The 15,461-nt window shown below is 45.1% G+C and overlaps 1 protein-coding gene across 1 annotated transcript in view; it reads right to left on the reverse strand.

The window, feature by feature from the left end:
* PRKCH (protein kinase C eta) overlaps positions 1 to 15,461 on the reverse strand; it is a 227,196-nt gene that overhangs the window by 23,971 nt on the left and 187,764 nt on the right. The window lies entirely within an intron of this gene.

The raw sequence follows: 15,461 nt of genomic DNA on the forward strand, positions 1-15,461 counted from the left end.
TTATCTGGAGAACAAATTTAGATCTGCTCTTGACTTTTGCCCCGTGGTTCCTAGACGATGGAACCATCGTCTAGGAATGGTCTAACCACATATCAAAACACAGGCTGCCCATTAGGAACTGAGAATGTGACTTCCAGGCTTCCCACTTACCTTAAGCCCATGAGACATCCACCCACCCGCCCCCTGTTCTCTGCCCACTGGACTTCACTCGGTGAACATTCGGAGCAACTGGCCACTGTGTGGCACAGACTGTGATAGGCATCAAGAGTACAGACGATCCTTCTCCCTAAGGAACTCACAGCATAATGGGGAGACAGATATTTGCTAGACTGTAAGCTCCATGGAGGAGGGACCAGGTGGGTTTGGTTCACCACTGTGTCTAGCATAGTGTACTCAATAAATATTTGTTCAAAATATATACATATAGATGTGTGTGTATAGAGATACATATGCACACACACACACACACACACAGACACGGGGCAGGGAGGAGAGGAGAATGGGAAGGGGGCTGAGGAGGGAGACAGAACCAACTGTTGTATAATACAAGTGGCACAAAGGAAGTATGAACCAAGTGCTGTGAGAGAAACACAAGAGGAACAATTAATTCCTTCTAGTGGGAGGAGAGAGGGACATTTCCACAGTAGAAACAGAAATTGCGCTGGGTCTTAAAACATGAGTCAGAGTCTTCCAGACAGGTAAGGGGTGTGAGAAGGTCGCTGTGGGCAGGTGGACAGGGCTATCGCATGGAGCTGGCGCAGAGGTGTGATGTGCGGGTGGGCTGAGGAACCTCACGTGGTGTAGTAAGGATGGAGAGGGGGCTTGCATGGGAACACGGGGGCCATCGAAATGCCAGGGCTAGAAGGCAAAGTTAGGTCCAAACTGTGGAGTGTCCCGAATGCCACACTAAGGAATTCTGATATTTAGATATTAAGCACAAGTGACCCACTGAAGCTCTCTAATTAAGATTCCCAGCTGATGAGAAAAGATCAGCTAGAGGCAGCTGAAACAGTCCAGGGAAGAGATGACCTGAACTAGGACAGTGACAGATGGAATGAAAACTAGGGGGTCAGTCAGCAGTGCTTTGGTGAAAACACAATTAGTATTAAGGCTCAATGACCATTTAGAGGGGGATGGGGAGAAGCGGCAAAACTGATGACCCCTGGGTTTCTGTCTTACATTCAGTGGGTCAGTGGGGACGTTAATAACCAGGGAAAAGCAAAACAGGGTAAGGAGAGGGCTTGTTTAGGTGTACCCCAGATACATAGAAGTCTCAGATATTATGGTGAGCACAGGACAAAAAGGCACTTACCGTCCCTCGCCCAACCCCTAGAAGCAGAATCCACTAAGGGAAGTGCGTTTCCAGCAGCAGAACTGTCTGGTAAAAGGCCTCAATGGAGGCAGGAACATGGGTTGGATGCTAATAAAACTGTCTGCGAATGAAAGGCAGTGCCCCCTGAACACCCCCTCCCCAACACAGGCTTCTGGCACCACCTCTCCCATCGCCATGCATATCCGGGCATCGTTACAGATGGAGGTCTGGCACCATGGCAAACTGGGAAACAGTCCTAACGCACCGACGCCATTGCCAGCCTCTAAGCTCTGCCTCGGGAGAGGTCCAGAGAAGCAGCTTTGCCTATGGGGCGACACCTTTATGCTTTGCTTTTTGAAGGAATGACGTGCTCAGAGGCTTATCAGTGAGGAGAGGCTGCCCAGCCAGAAGGCGATGCTAGGTGCCTACCCTGCCCTGGAGGTTTGCAGTCGCCTGCCAGGTGGGAGGGTGCCATGGCCGCGGCCTCCTGGGGCTGTGCTGTTAGGAGTGCTGGTGGCCCCTCACTGGGCATCTTCACAGCGGGGGCCGCTGACTGCTGTTCTGGAGCTTCACGTCCCCAGTGGGCTGTGTCGAGGCACTCATAGCTCTGTTCTCCCATCCCTGCTCTGACAATAAAGGTCTGTTGGGCTGCCTGGCCCGAGGGGAAAGGCTGGTCTCTGTCCAGCCCAGGATCACTCTGTGGCTCAGAGGAAGCAGGTGATGACAGAACTGGCGAGACTGGTTTCCACACTGGGCCCTGTGAGTTGCTCCAGCTGGACCATGCAGGTCTTACAGACAGTGGTCACTGGAAGACACCCAGGAATGAAAACCAAGTCCTGTTTTCCAGGAATCCCCGATAAGCGAGGTGAAAGCAGCCTCCTCTCTGTGCTTGCGTCCCAGGCGTCTCCCGGGAGTCAGGCAAAGATGTGCTGGGTACTTGTGCAGCCACCGCAGGAAAGCGAGGCTTCCTCTGCCTCTAACCCAAACCCGGCCTCCGTCCTCCAATCAGGCTCCCGCCCCTTCCCTGAGCAGATCCCCACTTCCCTCACAAGCAGCGCTTTCAGTGGGCTGTGGAAACTGTATCCTCCTCCACTGACCCCTAGACACACACACCCAGCATGAGCAAGATTTGTTTAGCCAACGTGAAGGCAGAATCCCAAAAGCACAGGTTGGGGGTGAGGATGCAACTGGTCACGGCCACTGCCAAGAGCACGGTCTCACGCAGTTGTTCTTCCAGAAGTGGTTTCAGACCCGAGGCCCTATTAGCGCCTGGTTGTCTGGTTCCTCTGGGGACTGATGCAAACATGATAATCTCTAACCTCGGCCAGCCACCTCTAGTCTGTGGCTTCAGGAGAGACCAAGGCTGTGGGCAACCCGAGCCTGGGGACTGGCTTTATCAGCACCATGTTGCAGCCCAGCGGTCCAGGCTCGTGTGGTCCTGCTCCCAGAGCGCTCTGACTCTCTCACATTGCCAAACAGGGTGACTGCATTTCTGAATTCTCCTGAAGCCGTTATGCCTGATAAGGGCTTGGAAAGGATCTCCTTGGGTGGCAGAGACAAGTGCTAACAGAAACCCACAACGGTCTAAAGAGCTGACCTGAGATTGCTCAAGAGAGCTTGTCACTAATGACCCAGGTAAAGAGGTTTGATTGTTTATTGCTCAGCAGCTGTCACAGGTAGCAGGAATTGTTCGGGGAGAGAAAAGTGCTTTGTCATCAGTTTTCTAAGCTGCCCGTCACAATGCCCGCCGCACACAGAAGTCTTGGAACACGGCCCCAATACACAGAACCAAGCAGCACTGGGGATGAGACTCAGCCTGGTCATAGGATGCCCCAGGACACAGAGGCAGGTTATATACCTCAGTTCTGACTTTGCAGTCTCATTTTAGGCATTCTCAGAACTGGGTCAGCCCTGAGAGAAATACCATTGCTCGTTTTACACCAGATGCTACCTAATAGGACAAAACTCTCCAACTGGGATCCTAAGGGGGTGGGGGGTGGTTCGATTAAGAGCATAACATAATCCCAGGCTATCAGTTCTGCCCTCAGCCCAAATATCTCAAACCTCCACTGTGGGGTCTGTTCTGATGTCCCCAGTTAGTCAACTCTGCCCCTTGGAGCAGCCAGTTCAGAGCTCTACGACTGCACACCTTTCACTGCACTCCAGAAGACTCTGTCTATGCACCTGTCTGCCCCCTTGGCTGGGGCTGAGCCTTATTCCTCCCTAGCCTCAGCTCAGGCCTGGCAGAAGATGCTGACCAAAGAGATAAACAGAAAAATGTCAGATGGATAACAGTGAGTTGTGCTGGTCAGTTCAGAGCCTGTTTTATTTTTAGGGGAAGGAAGTAAGTTCCATAAACTTCTCTGGGACTTTTGTTCCAAAGTAATTAAACCCATAAAAATTCATGTGCTTTACCCCTTAGAGAGAGATTCCAGGGGAAAAGAAGAGCCCTGAAATATAAGTTCAAATTCTTTGCTTTAGTGAAGCTGGAGAAAAGAAACTGCTTTAGGAGGGGCAATTATAAAGCAGAGAGGACCCAAGCATAATCCTTTCCCCTGGTTTACACGTAGATGGAAGAGGGTTTTCAAACAGATGCAAAGGTTACAGAACCACTTACGGCCACGGTCAGCTTCCGCTCTAAGGGTAAATAGATATCTTCACTTAAACAACAACAACAGAAAAGCAAAAAAGTCACCCTCTGACTCCTGAATTGAATATGAAATATGCAGAGGTCCGTTTTTGGCTTTGGAGTTCCTCAGCCTCCTCTGCCCACATGTAATTCAGCAGCCAAAGTTAACAAGGCTACACAATGAAGACCACAAGTTCATACAGGGTAGAGGCTCAGATCCTAAACTGCTGAATACACAATTATGGACTCATCATGCATTAGCTTATTGAGCACTTGTATTTAACAGCTATACCTTTGTTATGTAAGCACAGAAGGGTAGAAAGAGTTGTTTTATCCTCCCTGATGGTCTGAAAGGTACATTGTTCTTGCTGGGTAATCAGGGTTACTTAAAATGCCCACAGTGGTTTCAGAGAGGATTCTCAAGTGGTTGAAGACAAAGGAAATTCAGAAATTGTATTTATTTTGTTTCCACCATGAGCTATTCTGAGAGTCATAAAACATAATGACAAGAGACTTACTGCTTAGATCACTAGAATCAGTTACTCTTCCAAAAGAAATAAAGGACAGTGAGTTGAGAGCTGGCTCCCTGAACAAGAATGCATCTAAGAGGCTATTCAGTAGCTATTTTTAATGTATTTTAAAAAATTTTTATCTTGGAAAACTTCCAACTTATACAAAAGTATAGTGAATAACATAATGACTCCCGTAGTGATCTCACAGCAAAAGCTGCTACCAATGCCCAATCGTGTTTCAGCTGTGCATTTTCTCCCTTCTTGACCCAACTTTTCCAGATCTGGAAGCAAATCCAAAACAGGAAATCATCTCATTTATCCATACTTTAATATCTAAATCTAAATGACAACAATTTTTAAATGAAGTACAACTTTGCTATTAGTTTTCCTAAAATATACAGTCAATATACTATTGTAAGTATATTGCTTTTTTTGTCTGTTTGCTCATTTGGGGGTATGTGTGTGTGTCCAGAGAACCTGAAAAAACCTTCTATGGATAATGATGAGGATAATGATGATAATAATAACAACAACAGTCAGTGTCATTAGTAGCTAAAATACATTGAATGTTCACTAAATGCTAAGTGCTTTATCCATATTCTTATTTTACCTTCAAAACAACCCTATGAAGTAGGCTCTACACCAACATCATTTAGTGAGCCAGGGATAAAGTCAGGATTTGAACTCAGTTCTGCTCACCTCCCTCCAAGGCCTGGGCTCCAAACCCACTACAATAGGCACACTCTCTTCCATGCAGTGCTATTGGGTCACTGGCTAATCCTCCTAGTAGACTGCTTCCTGAGAGGACTACATCACTTGAGAAACAAGAACCATCTGAAAATCAACAAATATCCTGACACTGAATTATGTCCAAAGGCCATTTGTGTGCACATTATTAAATGCATAATCAAAATTCTGGAAAAATAATTTTTTTGCCTTTGGTTCTTAGCTTGTGCATGGAGAAGTTGATTGGATCTCACACAATCCTTGAAGGTACAGGAGTAAGGGAATGCATAGCAAATCCCTCTCTAGTTGTCAAATATTGAGAAGATAACTTGCTGCCCTCTTCTAAGGAAGAGAGGCTGGCATGTGGGCAAGAGTGAAGAGGTGGCGTTTGCCAAGAGAGTGAATTTGGATTATGATCTTAGTTTCAAAACAAAACCATTTAGGGCTGGCTTGGGTTTTGAATATGTGGGTTTATATAAACTTGACATTTTTTTCAAAACAAGACGGACTGTATTAAATTGGTAAAAGAATTTTGAAAAGTCACCGAAATAGCAAAAGCCTAAAATTTGGTTTTATCACAAGTTAGATATAGTAATGCCATTCATCTCACCTCAGAGAAGACATTCAGACATTCATCCACCCAACAAATCTTTGGGTGCCATGTGTGAGCCAGGCAATAATGCAAGGGGCTCAGAATATTGAAGGGGGCAGGGAATGGCAGGAGCCTGATATACCAGGCTCCAGGGAGGATTTCAGTCTTTAGCCCAAGAGGAAAAAGAAACCACTGAAAGGTCTTACACAGGAGAAGGACAGCATTAATCTGATTTTACAACAAGCCTCTAGCCACAGGAAGGATAATAGGTCAGAGGGGATGAGAAAGAACATGAAGAGACCAGCTGGGAAGCTAATGGAGTATTCAGAAAAGAACTGACCTGGATCAGGGTGGGGCAGTAAGGTAAAGAGAACTAGATCGATGGAGAACTGCTAGGGGAAAAAAAGCAATGGGATTTCGAAATGCAAGGATGTAGAAGGTAAAAGGAAAGAAGGTACGAGCATGTTCTGGCTCAAAGAATTTATTTTGGACATACTGAGGTATTTTTTAGACATCTGAGTGGAGATGTTTAATGGGCAGCTGAATATACATGGCTAGAAGTCAGATGAAAGGCCAGGCAAAGGATAGAAATTTGCAAGTCATAAGCTGGGTGTGGATGAGTTCACCTGGGGAGGGAGAATGGAATAAAAAGGAGAGGGCTTGGTACTAAGCTTTGGGAAGTGTATCCTGAGGATAACATCCCTGGTGTTTTTCACACTGAGACCACAAACACTAAAGAGAAATTATAGTCCGAGTGGGTAGCATAGCTGAGTGCCGGGAAGCAGGGATCCAACTCTTTTGCTTCCAGTGGATCATATGTAGTCTTGTTAAGATTTAAAAGGATTAGAAAACATTACCCTTTTACATTCAAAACCATCTTACGGGGATTCTTTCTAGGTTAAACTGTCAAACTCTGCTACATGAAGTGATGATTTGGAGAGTGTAAACTTAAGTCTTATTTTACAAAGACGGTTGTTGTTGTATTGTGCATAACAACAAATTTTGGAAGCAAGCTAATTTATTTATTAATAGGGGAACAGCTAAATAAATTATGGTATATCCATGACAGAATTTTATGAAAGCTATTAAAATTGTATGAAGGGCAAAAAATGCAGGGAAATGTTTATGACAGAATTTTTGTCTTTTGAAAGTTATTTCTTTTGGGATTATACAAGTACTATTTTCATTACCTAAAATTTGGTCATTCTTGAAAAAATTATGGCGAAAATGACAGGTTCATAGTTGTCCAATCTTTTCTTCTTAACGCTACACTACCATAAATCATGAATTCACTTGCTTTTCTCACTTAATGAACTTTTGGACTTATTTCTATATCCTGTAGATCTGCCTCATTCTTTGTAATGGTTACAAAAAATTCCATTATAAAGATGTTTCATAATTTAACTAGTCTCCTCTCTCTGAACATTTAGATTATTTCTAATTGTTTGCATCTTCAAACAATGGAGTAATGAACATTATTTGCACTCTTGTAGGAGGGTTAAATTTTTAGAAGTGGAAGTGCTGTGTCAAGGGTATAAATATTTAAAATTTAAATAGATGTTGAGCAACGGCCCTCCAAAAAGCTGGCACCAATAGTGTACGAGAGCATCCATTTAGCTTCCTTATTCAGATTAGATGTAATCATCCTTGTATCCTTGCCAGTTTGCTAGGGGAAAATGATCTCATTGCTTTAACTTCATTTCTTGATAATTGAGATTAATCTTTAAAATATATATATGATTAATGGCCATTTGTATTTCTTGTCTGTTGCCTATTCACAAGTTTTACCTATTTTAAAATTTGAGTTATTTTTTGGATTCTTTTTTAGAGGCTCATTATATATTATGGATATATATTATGTTATATGGGTTGTAAATATTATTGTTCAGCTTGTTTTTGTTTTGTTTATGGTAACTTTCATATTTTTATATAGTCAAATCTATCAATCTTTTTATAGCTGCTGGGTTTCACGACTTATTTACAGACTGATACAATTCTAAATAAAAAAGCAGAACACGAAATTGTATTTTCAATATTCTCTTATGTTACAATTGTTGGAGTCGGGGACAGAGGGAAGAAAGAAAGACAGGAGGGAAAAGGGAGAGGTGGGAAAAGCTAAAAGAAAAAGATTACAAGTTTATTTCTAGGTTATATGTTTATGAATGATTTTTCCTTTTTTGTATTTTCTAAATTTTATAGGAATTACATATTACTTTGATAACCAGCAAAAAGTCATAAAATATGTATTTACATATTTTGGCATTAATCCTTTTCTTTGGTCTCTCTACTGTTTCAGGTTGTAATTCCCAAGGAAGATGTGGAGGGAAAGTGATCTACTGGTAGGAATAGAAAGGATTTATTCTGGAACCCAGGCTGTAAGGGAATGTTGAAAAAAATCACCTTACTTGCTTAGGGAATGGGAACATTTGTGGACTCAGAATTCTGACCTGTTGCCATAAGCTCATTTTTGTAACCACTGAAATTACCAATGCTTGTGGATAGCACTGGTATTTTCAATAGCCCTACGACATGTCCCTGTAGTCTTAACCAATTTAAGCATAAAAATGAGGCCCTTGCTAAAAGAAACAACGTTCCCAATTATTAAATGAGGTCCCCTTGCCATTTGTCCTCATGAAGTGACAATCTATCTGGTGTCTGTGAGGCTGATCTATTGCAACATCAGCTTAAGAACAAATACATGAAGCATGAACATTCATCATCGTGAAGGTAAATGAGAAATAACTTACTTTCCGGTAAATGAAAGTCGATAAAACAATTTCCAACCCAGGAAGTGTTAGAGGCTCCTTTGTGGCTCTTTTCCCCCTACCTTTTCATATTTCTTCCCAACAGCTATTTGAGATGGGAAATGATCACAAAAATGACTCCGTGGCGAGTCTGGCTATTATACTCCCTTTAAAACGGGGCCAGGGACTCACGAACTAACCCCCACAGGCCAGGTGCTGGGCTCCTTTCAGTGCTGGTGTTTGGTGCACTTGATATGCAGGCCGCCTGTTTCCACCTTCCCTCCTGTGTACACACAGGACCAACTTAACTTGAGCAAAGGGACGGAGAGATTGCCCCTTGCCTTGTCTTACGGTAGGAAAAATAAGTACAAAGAAAACATTCGTTGATTCTCTGGACAACTGCAAGAGGCAATGAGTTTGGTTAATGTCCACACTGAAGATCACACACCTCCTTAGGGCCATCAAATGAACGAGCCATCAAACAGGCAGTTGAGCCTTCGATATCTATTTTTTCCTTCCACACCCCCCACTCCCAGGAGGGTTGAAATTCCCTGGCTGAAGCGGCACAAATTTATTTAGCACTTCTGACAGTACTCTTATTTTATAGTTGCCAAGAAAACCTCTCTCACCGACACTTCTTGCCAAAACGCTTCCTACGTGATACCTGGCAGCATTCGGTGAGAGAGCCGGAGGCAGGGTGGAGGGCTTCAGACAAAGACACCAAGGAGATGACAGCCCCTTGGTGGTCAGGGAACTCCTGGCCATTGGGCCTAGCTCCGACCACACAGAAAAGATGCTGGGCCCAACGGCATACCTGGACTTGATGGTCCAGGGGGCACAAAGTGATCAACAAGCTGAATCCTGCTTTAACTCCACAGGTCCCCCGACTGCAGACAGCTGAGTGCAGCTGATCCATGGAAAACTACCTGCCAGGGCAGCGTGGCTTCCCAACCACAGAAATCCAACAAGGAAATGGAGGTTCTCATCTAGCAAGACCACAAATAGCATCAGAGAGTCACAGGAATGCTGAGAGCCTGCAAGCTGGGGTCACGGTAGGCGGGGAGGAGACCCTCACTGGCTGGCCGTCTGCAGGGCACGTGCGTGAAGATGAAGGATGGAAAGATTTCCAGTAAGGAGGAATCCGAGCATGGCTCCCTCCCAAGCAGAAAGATTTTAATGACAATCAGGGCAGCTGTGGAGGAGGGGAGGATGGGCGGGGGGCAGACAGATCCTACCGGGTTTATGTTGGACACACGGTGCCAATACCAACAAAGGGGTGCACAGAGTGAAACTCTGTTAACGTTACTGGGCACACAGCACTAGGGAAATGCTAGCCGTGGTTTCTGGAGACAATGGAGACAGTGTAAGGGACAATGAGACATCTTAACTTGTCTAGCTGCGGCTGGTTCCCTGAAGCCAGTCCACTGCGAAGAAACAGTAATGTCCCTCCTTTGCCAGGGTTACAGCTTGGGGCAAACAAGCAGCAGAAGCTGGTACAGCCATTTGCTGAAGGAACTTGCAGCCTTGCAGATCACGTGAAGGGGGACATGGGTACTGCTGGGAGGGGGTGAGGAGGAATGTTATATGACAGGAAGGAGTAGAGCTTATAGCCCCAACCCCAGGAAGGGATATGCAGGCTGCTTTTGGCAAATGACTAAACACAAATCTTTGCCAGCATTAGTAATACCTTATGCAATAGCAATTTCAGAGGGAGGGGGCGGGGAAGGGAGGGGCGGGAAGAGCAGGGGAGGGGTGGGGAGGGAGGGAACCCTAGGACGACCTGAACAGGAACTTTTGGCCGCATCAACCGGTCTCATCTGGTTACCTGCTCTCTCCATCCGAGCAGAAACCTGAGCCATCTAAACGGAAGTCTCTGAAAAAACCCAAGGACATCTATTCAGAACCACTCCCAGGCCCTCAGAATTGAATAGGAACTTCACCTTAGTTTTGGATTATAGTCAGTACTGCTTTGTTTTCTAATTATGTTTTGCATAAAAAGTCTTGCTTTTCCCAATCAGATTACAAACTCCAAGGGTAGGCCTGGAATATTCCACAGCTCATTCCCAGACTACGGATCACAGGCTGGACTCAGGACAGCAACACACATCTGAGTTCCTTTCCAAGAAGGAACTTTACTGATTTCCTCCTAATGCTGCGCAGGTCAGAGAAAATGTGCAAAGCATCACATTTTCCCCTAAGATATTCCCTTTGGGAGAAGTCATTTCTACTTCCTGAACACCTACCTAGTCTGTTTCCAGTACTTGGTCTTGTAACCAAAGAGCCCAGGTTTTTCAAAACAGACATTTAAGTTGTTCACTTTGAAATATGTGAATACTTGTCTGTGGAGACACTGTCCAAAGACTCGCCAATTTTATGTAGTAGTATTCTTTTTTTTTTTTTTTTTTTTTTTTTTTTTTTTTTGCGGTACGCGGGCCTCTCACTGTTGTGGTCTCTCCCGTTGCGGAGCACAGGCTCCGGACGCGCAGGCCTAGCGGCCGTGGCTCACGGGCTTAGTTGCTCCGCGGCATGTGGGATCTTCCCGGACCAGGGCACGAACCCGTGTCTCCTGCATCGGCAGGCGGATTCTCAACCACTGCGCCACCAGGAAGCCCTGTAGTAGTATTCTAAATAAAGGTAATCTGTTAAATGCGTAAGAGTCATCATAACTTCCTAAGATCTTAAAAGTCAACAGAATTCACAAATCAGGGGGAAAAGTATTTTTAGCTTATGCATCTTCTTTTTACTTTAGAAAGTATCACCAAACTTGTAAGCAGAAGTAGCAGATGAACATACCTTTTGAGAGGAGACTAACATTCTTCTTGCCTAAATGCTGGACTAATCTTGATCCAGTAAATTAAAGGCTATTTCAGTTTGGTCACTTTCCCCAGCTCCTCAGTTTCTCTGTTAAAACACTGTTAAGGTCTCTCAAGGTGATCGACCTTAGTCTAAACAGTTACTAACTTTGGATTTCATTCCATAAATAATCCATGCCACAACATTATATATATTCCCATATGTATATTACAGAGGCAATTAAAGACCTTTTGCAAATATAAGGTTTCATGCAGCAATAATAGTGGGGCATATTTTACATTTCCTAGGGAACCATAGGTCCATGCTGATGATCTGGCAACAAATCCAGGGTGATCAATTCTGAAGACAGAGCAAATCTGGACTTGTGGCCAAGAATGATGGATGGGCAAATACTCGATTATGCCCTTATGGAGCAATACAGCCCCCATTTGCCTCTTTCAATCTGCTTCCTTCCCCCTCCCCCAGGCAACCTTAGGGAGGTTATTCGACCGACTTTTGTCTGCCTGCTCCTAAGAAGTAGTGTAGTGTGAGGTTAAGGGACTCTGGAGCCAGGCACCCTGGGTTTGAGTCTTGGCCCTATTCTTTACTAGCTGTGTGATCTTGGGCCATTTACTTAATCGCTCTGCGTTTATTTCCTTATCATGAAACACAGATAATGAGAGTTCCTGCCTCATGGGAATGATGAGTGTTTTAAATATGAATGGCTTAAAACAGTGCCCACAATGCATTGAAGTGCTATGGAAGCATTAGCTATTATTTCCTCATCAACAACAACAACAAAGAAACACATAACAGATAACAGCATGGCCGGTTACTTAAGATTTTTATGAGAATCAAAACCAATAGAGAGGATACACGGACTTTATAAATTCTAAGAAACTACTGTAAGCTTTTGAGTTTGAGGGGGGGCGGTCTAATTATTAGGTTATTAAGTGACACACCTGGCTTACAAACGGCTCTGCGGGGAAGAGAGCAAGAAGCCAAAGCAGCGTGCCACGCAGTGCCCCAGCCTGGCGCCAACAACGAGCAAAATGTCTCAAGAACTGGTGCAACCCCATCATCCAACACCTTCGTCTCCTTTGCACATCTCTGCTGAGACCACTTTCTGAAGCACTAAGATGTAGGAACAAAGATCTCTGTTCAGCATCAGCAGCCCTGCCCAGCACAACGAGAAAAGGTTGGTTTACGTTGAACTGCCAGGCAGTTCACTACAGGTGATCCATTCTTTCAATCAGAATAAGCTGGAGGAGAGGGAAGTCATTAAATCCTGTTGTTGGCTATCAATACCATCACTGTGGCTGGGGACATTTATTTCCATTCTGAAGAACTGACATGGGATCCACATCTCACAACGCAATCAAATAAAACTCCACTGGTACAGCCAGTCCTCGTTTTCTACCTGCCTAATTATTTAGGACATAAACCCAGTTATGGAGATGGGTCTCATACATTCAATGATGTGATAAAACCCAGGTCCTGCAAGGCCACTTTTGGGAGATGTTGTTTCTAATTGTTCACTGTTTAAACAATATGGTGATAAATGAAGGTTTCTTTTCAGTGTGTCTAAATCTATTAATATTTTTTATCACGTGTTTTCACAAATGAGCAGTCAATTCCAGGTACCATGCTTATACATTTAAGAATTTCTATCAAGGCCACTGCACTGGTGTTCACCTTCCTTTACCACAGGAAGCCAACAACGGTCACAGGTATTCAAAGGAAGGGGCAGGCAGAGAGTACAAGTTCCAAAATCCTGCCTCAGGCTGCTGCTATTTTATGATTCTTATTTTCCCAACTAAAATGTGATCTCCAAGGCAGTGCCTTCTTTTTTTTTTGCAGTACACGGGCCTCTCACTGTTGTGGTCTCTCCCGTTGAGGAGCACAGGCTCCGGACGCACAGGTTCAGTGGCCATGGTTCACGGGCCCAGCCGCTCCGCGGCATGTGGGATCTTCCCAGACCAGGGCACGAACCCGCGACCCCTGCATTGGCAGGTGGACTCTCAACCACTGCGCCACCAGGGAAGCCCATTTTCATTTATCTATCTTTGTATTTTTGAGTTCCCTTTGGTGCCTAACACCGTGCTTTGCACCTACCGAGCCCCTAATAAATGGCTGATATTCTTTTTTTAAATAAATCTATCTATCTATCTATTTATTTTTGGCTGCGTTGGGTCTTCATTGCTGCGCAAGGGGTTTCTCTAGTCGCGGCGAGTAGGGGCTACACTTCGTTGCGGTGCCCGGACTTCTCATTGCAGTGGCTTCTCCTGTTGCGGAGCACGGGCTCTAGGCGCACAGGCTTCAGTAGTTGTGGCACGTGGGCTCAGTAGTTGTGGCTCACGGGCTCCAGAGCACAGCTTCAGTAGTTGTGGCTCACAGGCTTAGTTGCTGCACGGCACATGGGATCTTCCCAGACCAGGGATCCGACCCATGTCCCCTGCATTGGCAGGCGGATTCTTAACCACTGTGCCACCGGAGAAGTCCCAATGGCTGATATTCTGAAGAGCATGCTCCCTCTGCCATCTGCTGTTGGTTTGGTCCTGAGACCCCAATGAAGCTGGATTTAGGGAGGACATGGGTGACTCTTAGGAAGCTGGTTGATTCTGGTTTGTGCTGGAACCCTGGCACCCATCTGGGACCTCTGGAGCAGACATGAAGCTGCCGTTGCCTGCTGGGGTCCTGTCTTGGAGGTGACCTAGGACCAGGACAGTACCCCAGAAACCTTTGTGGCTCTGAACACACTTTCAAGTCCACCCCACTCCAGACATGAATCCTTCCTGTCCCATCTAGAACCAAACCAATTCCATCCAAGAGAGAAAGGAAAACTGGCCCTGCTTGGTGACTGCCTGTTCATGTTTGGCTGATAGGTGACAGCAACCTGTGTTCCTGTAAAAGGAGGATATTAAAAATTCTGTTGACTTCCTAAACAGGATATATGTGAATTCAACTGACTACTTACTACAGGACACAGTGAACCTGGGAGTGGATTCTGTCATTAAGACGGTGGCCATGAGCAGACAATACAGGCAGTCAGGCCGGCTGGCTGAGAGCTGCTGGGCAGCGTGCAGGCTGGCATCTTGGTGCACCAGAACGTTCTGAGGGACACACATCCTACCCTCTCCTCAGAGGCAGCACAGGGGGTCAGGTGGTCAAGCTGGAATGCAGGTACTATCTGGTGCACTGTCTAGTCAAGGGATAAGGACACTTGTTCCAAGCAAGAAAGCAAGGTTTCTTGCCTCATCTCTGCCACCTCTCTGGGCCTCAGTTTCCTCATCTGTAAAATGATGGGATGGGACTCAATGACATCCCCTCTCTACTGCTCATATCTAGTCAATCACTAAGAACTGACAATTACGCCTCCTGATTATATTTAGAATTGGATGCCTTCTCTGCACCACAGTGCCATGGTCTCTATTCAGCCCATCTCTTCCCAGGTGGATCACTGCATTTCCTAACTGGTCTCGTTCCCCTTTCCTCCTCCATTCTCCATGCTCTACCAGTTATTTTTCAGAACTACAGTTCTGATCTTGTCCCTTGAACATCTGAAACTTTAAGAGGCTCCTGTCTGGTTGTAGCATCCCTAATGCTCCACCACTGGGCCTCTGCCTGCCCTGCCAGCCTTACTTCCTCCCTACATTGTCCTTGCCAGCTTTACATTCCCAGATGAGCACCGTGCTCTCTGGTGGACAAACGCTCTCTGTGCCTAGAGCAGCGCTACTCAAAGTGTGGTCTGCGGACTGGTACTCACCTGCAAACTGCTACTGGCCCACAATGAAGTAGAAAATGAATGAAATAGCAATGAAGTAAATAGAAAACTTGAGAATCAGCATGTAGAAACTTTTATAACTATTCAACAGTAATTTTATGTCTGTGGAATCTAATAGAAATCTGGGCTTCTATTTATGTCTTTTTAAAAGTTCATTTTTTCTAGTAATTTACTTTTATTACATTTTATACAAGTATCGGTCCTAAATGGACTGGAAAGGAAGAAAAATCCACTGGTTTACCATTGCAGATAGTTTGAGGAGCTCTGGCCAGCATCTTTCTTCCTTCTTCTCTACTGGGTTGTCTGACCACTTCAGTCTCACTGAAGCCTCTGTGCCTCAGAAACTTCCTGCGTCCCTTCCTTGGACAA

Source organism: Kogia breviceps, chromosome 3, assembly GCF_026419965.1.
Source record: "Kogia breviceps isolate mKogBre1 chromosome 3, mKogBre1 haplotype 1, whole genome shotgun sequence".
Taxonomy (NCBI): Eukaryota; Metazoa; Chordata; class Mammalia; order Artiodactyla; family Physeteridae; genus Kogia; species Kogia breviceps.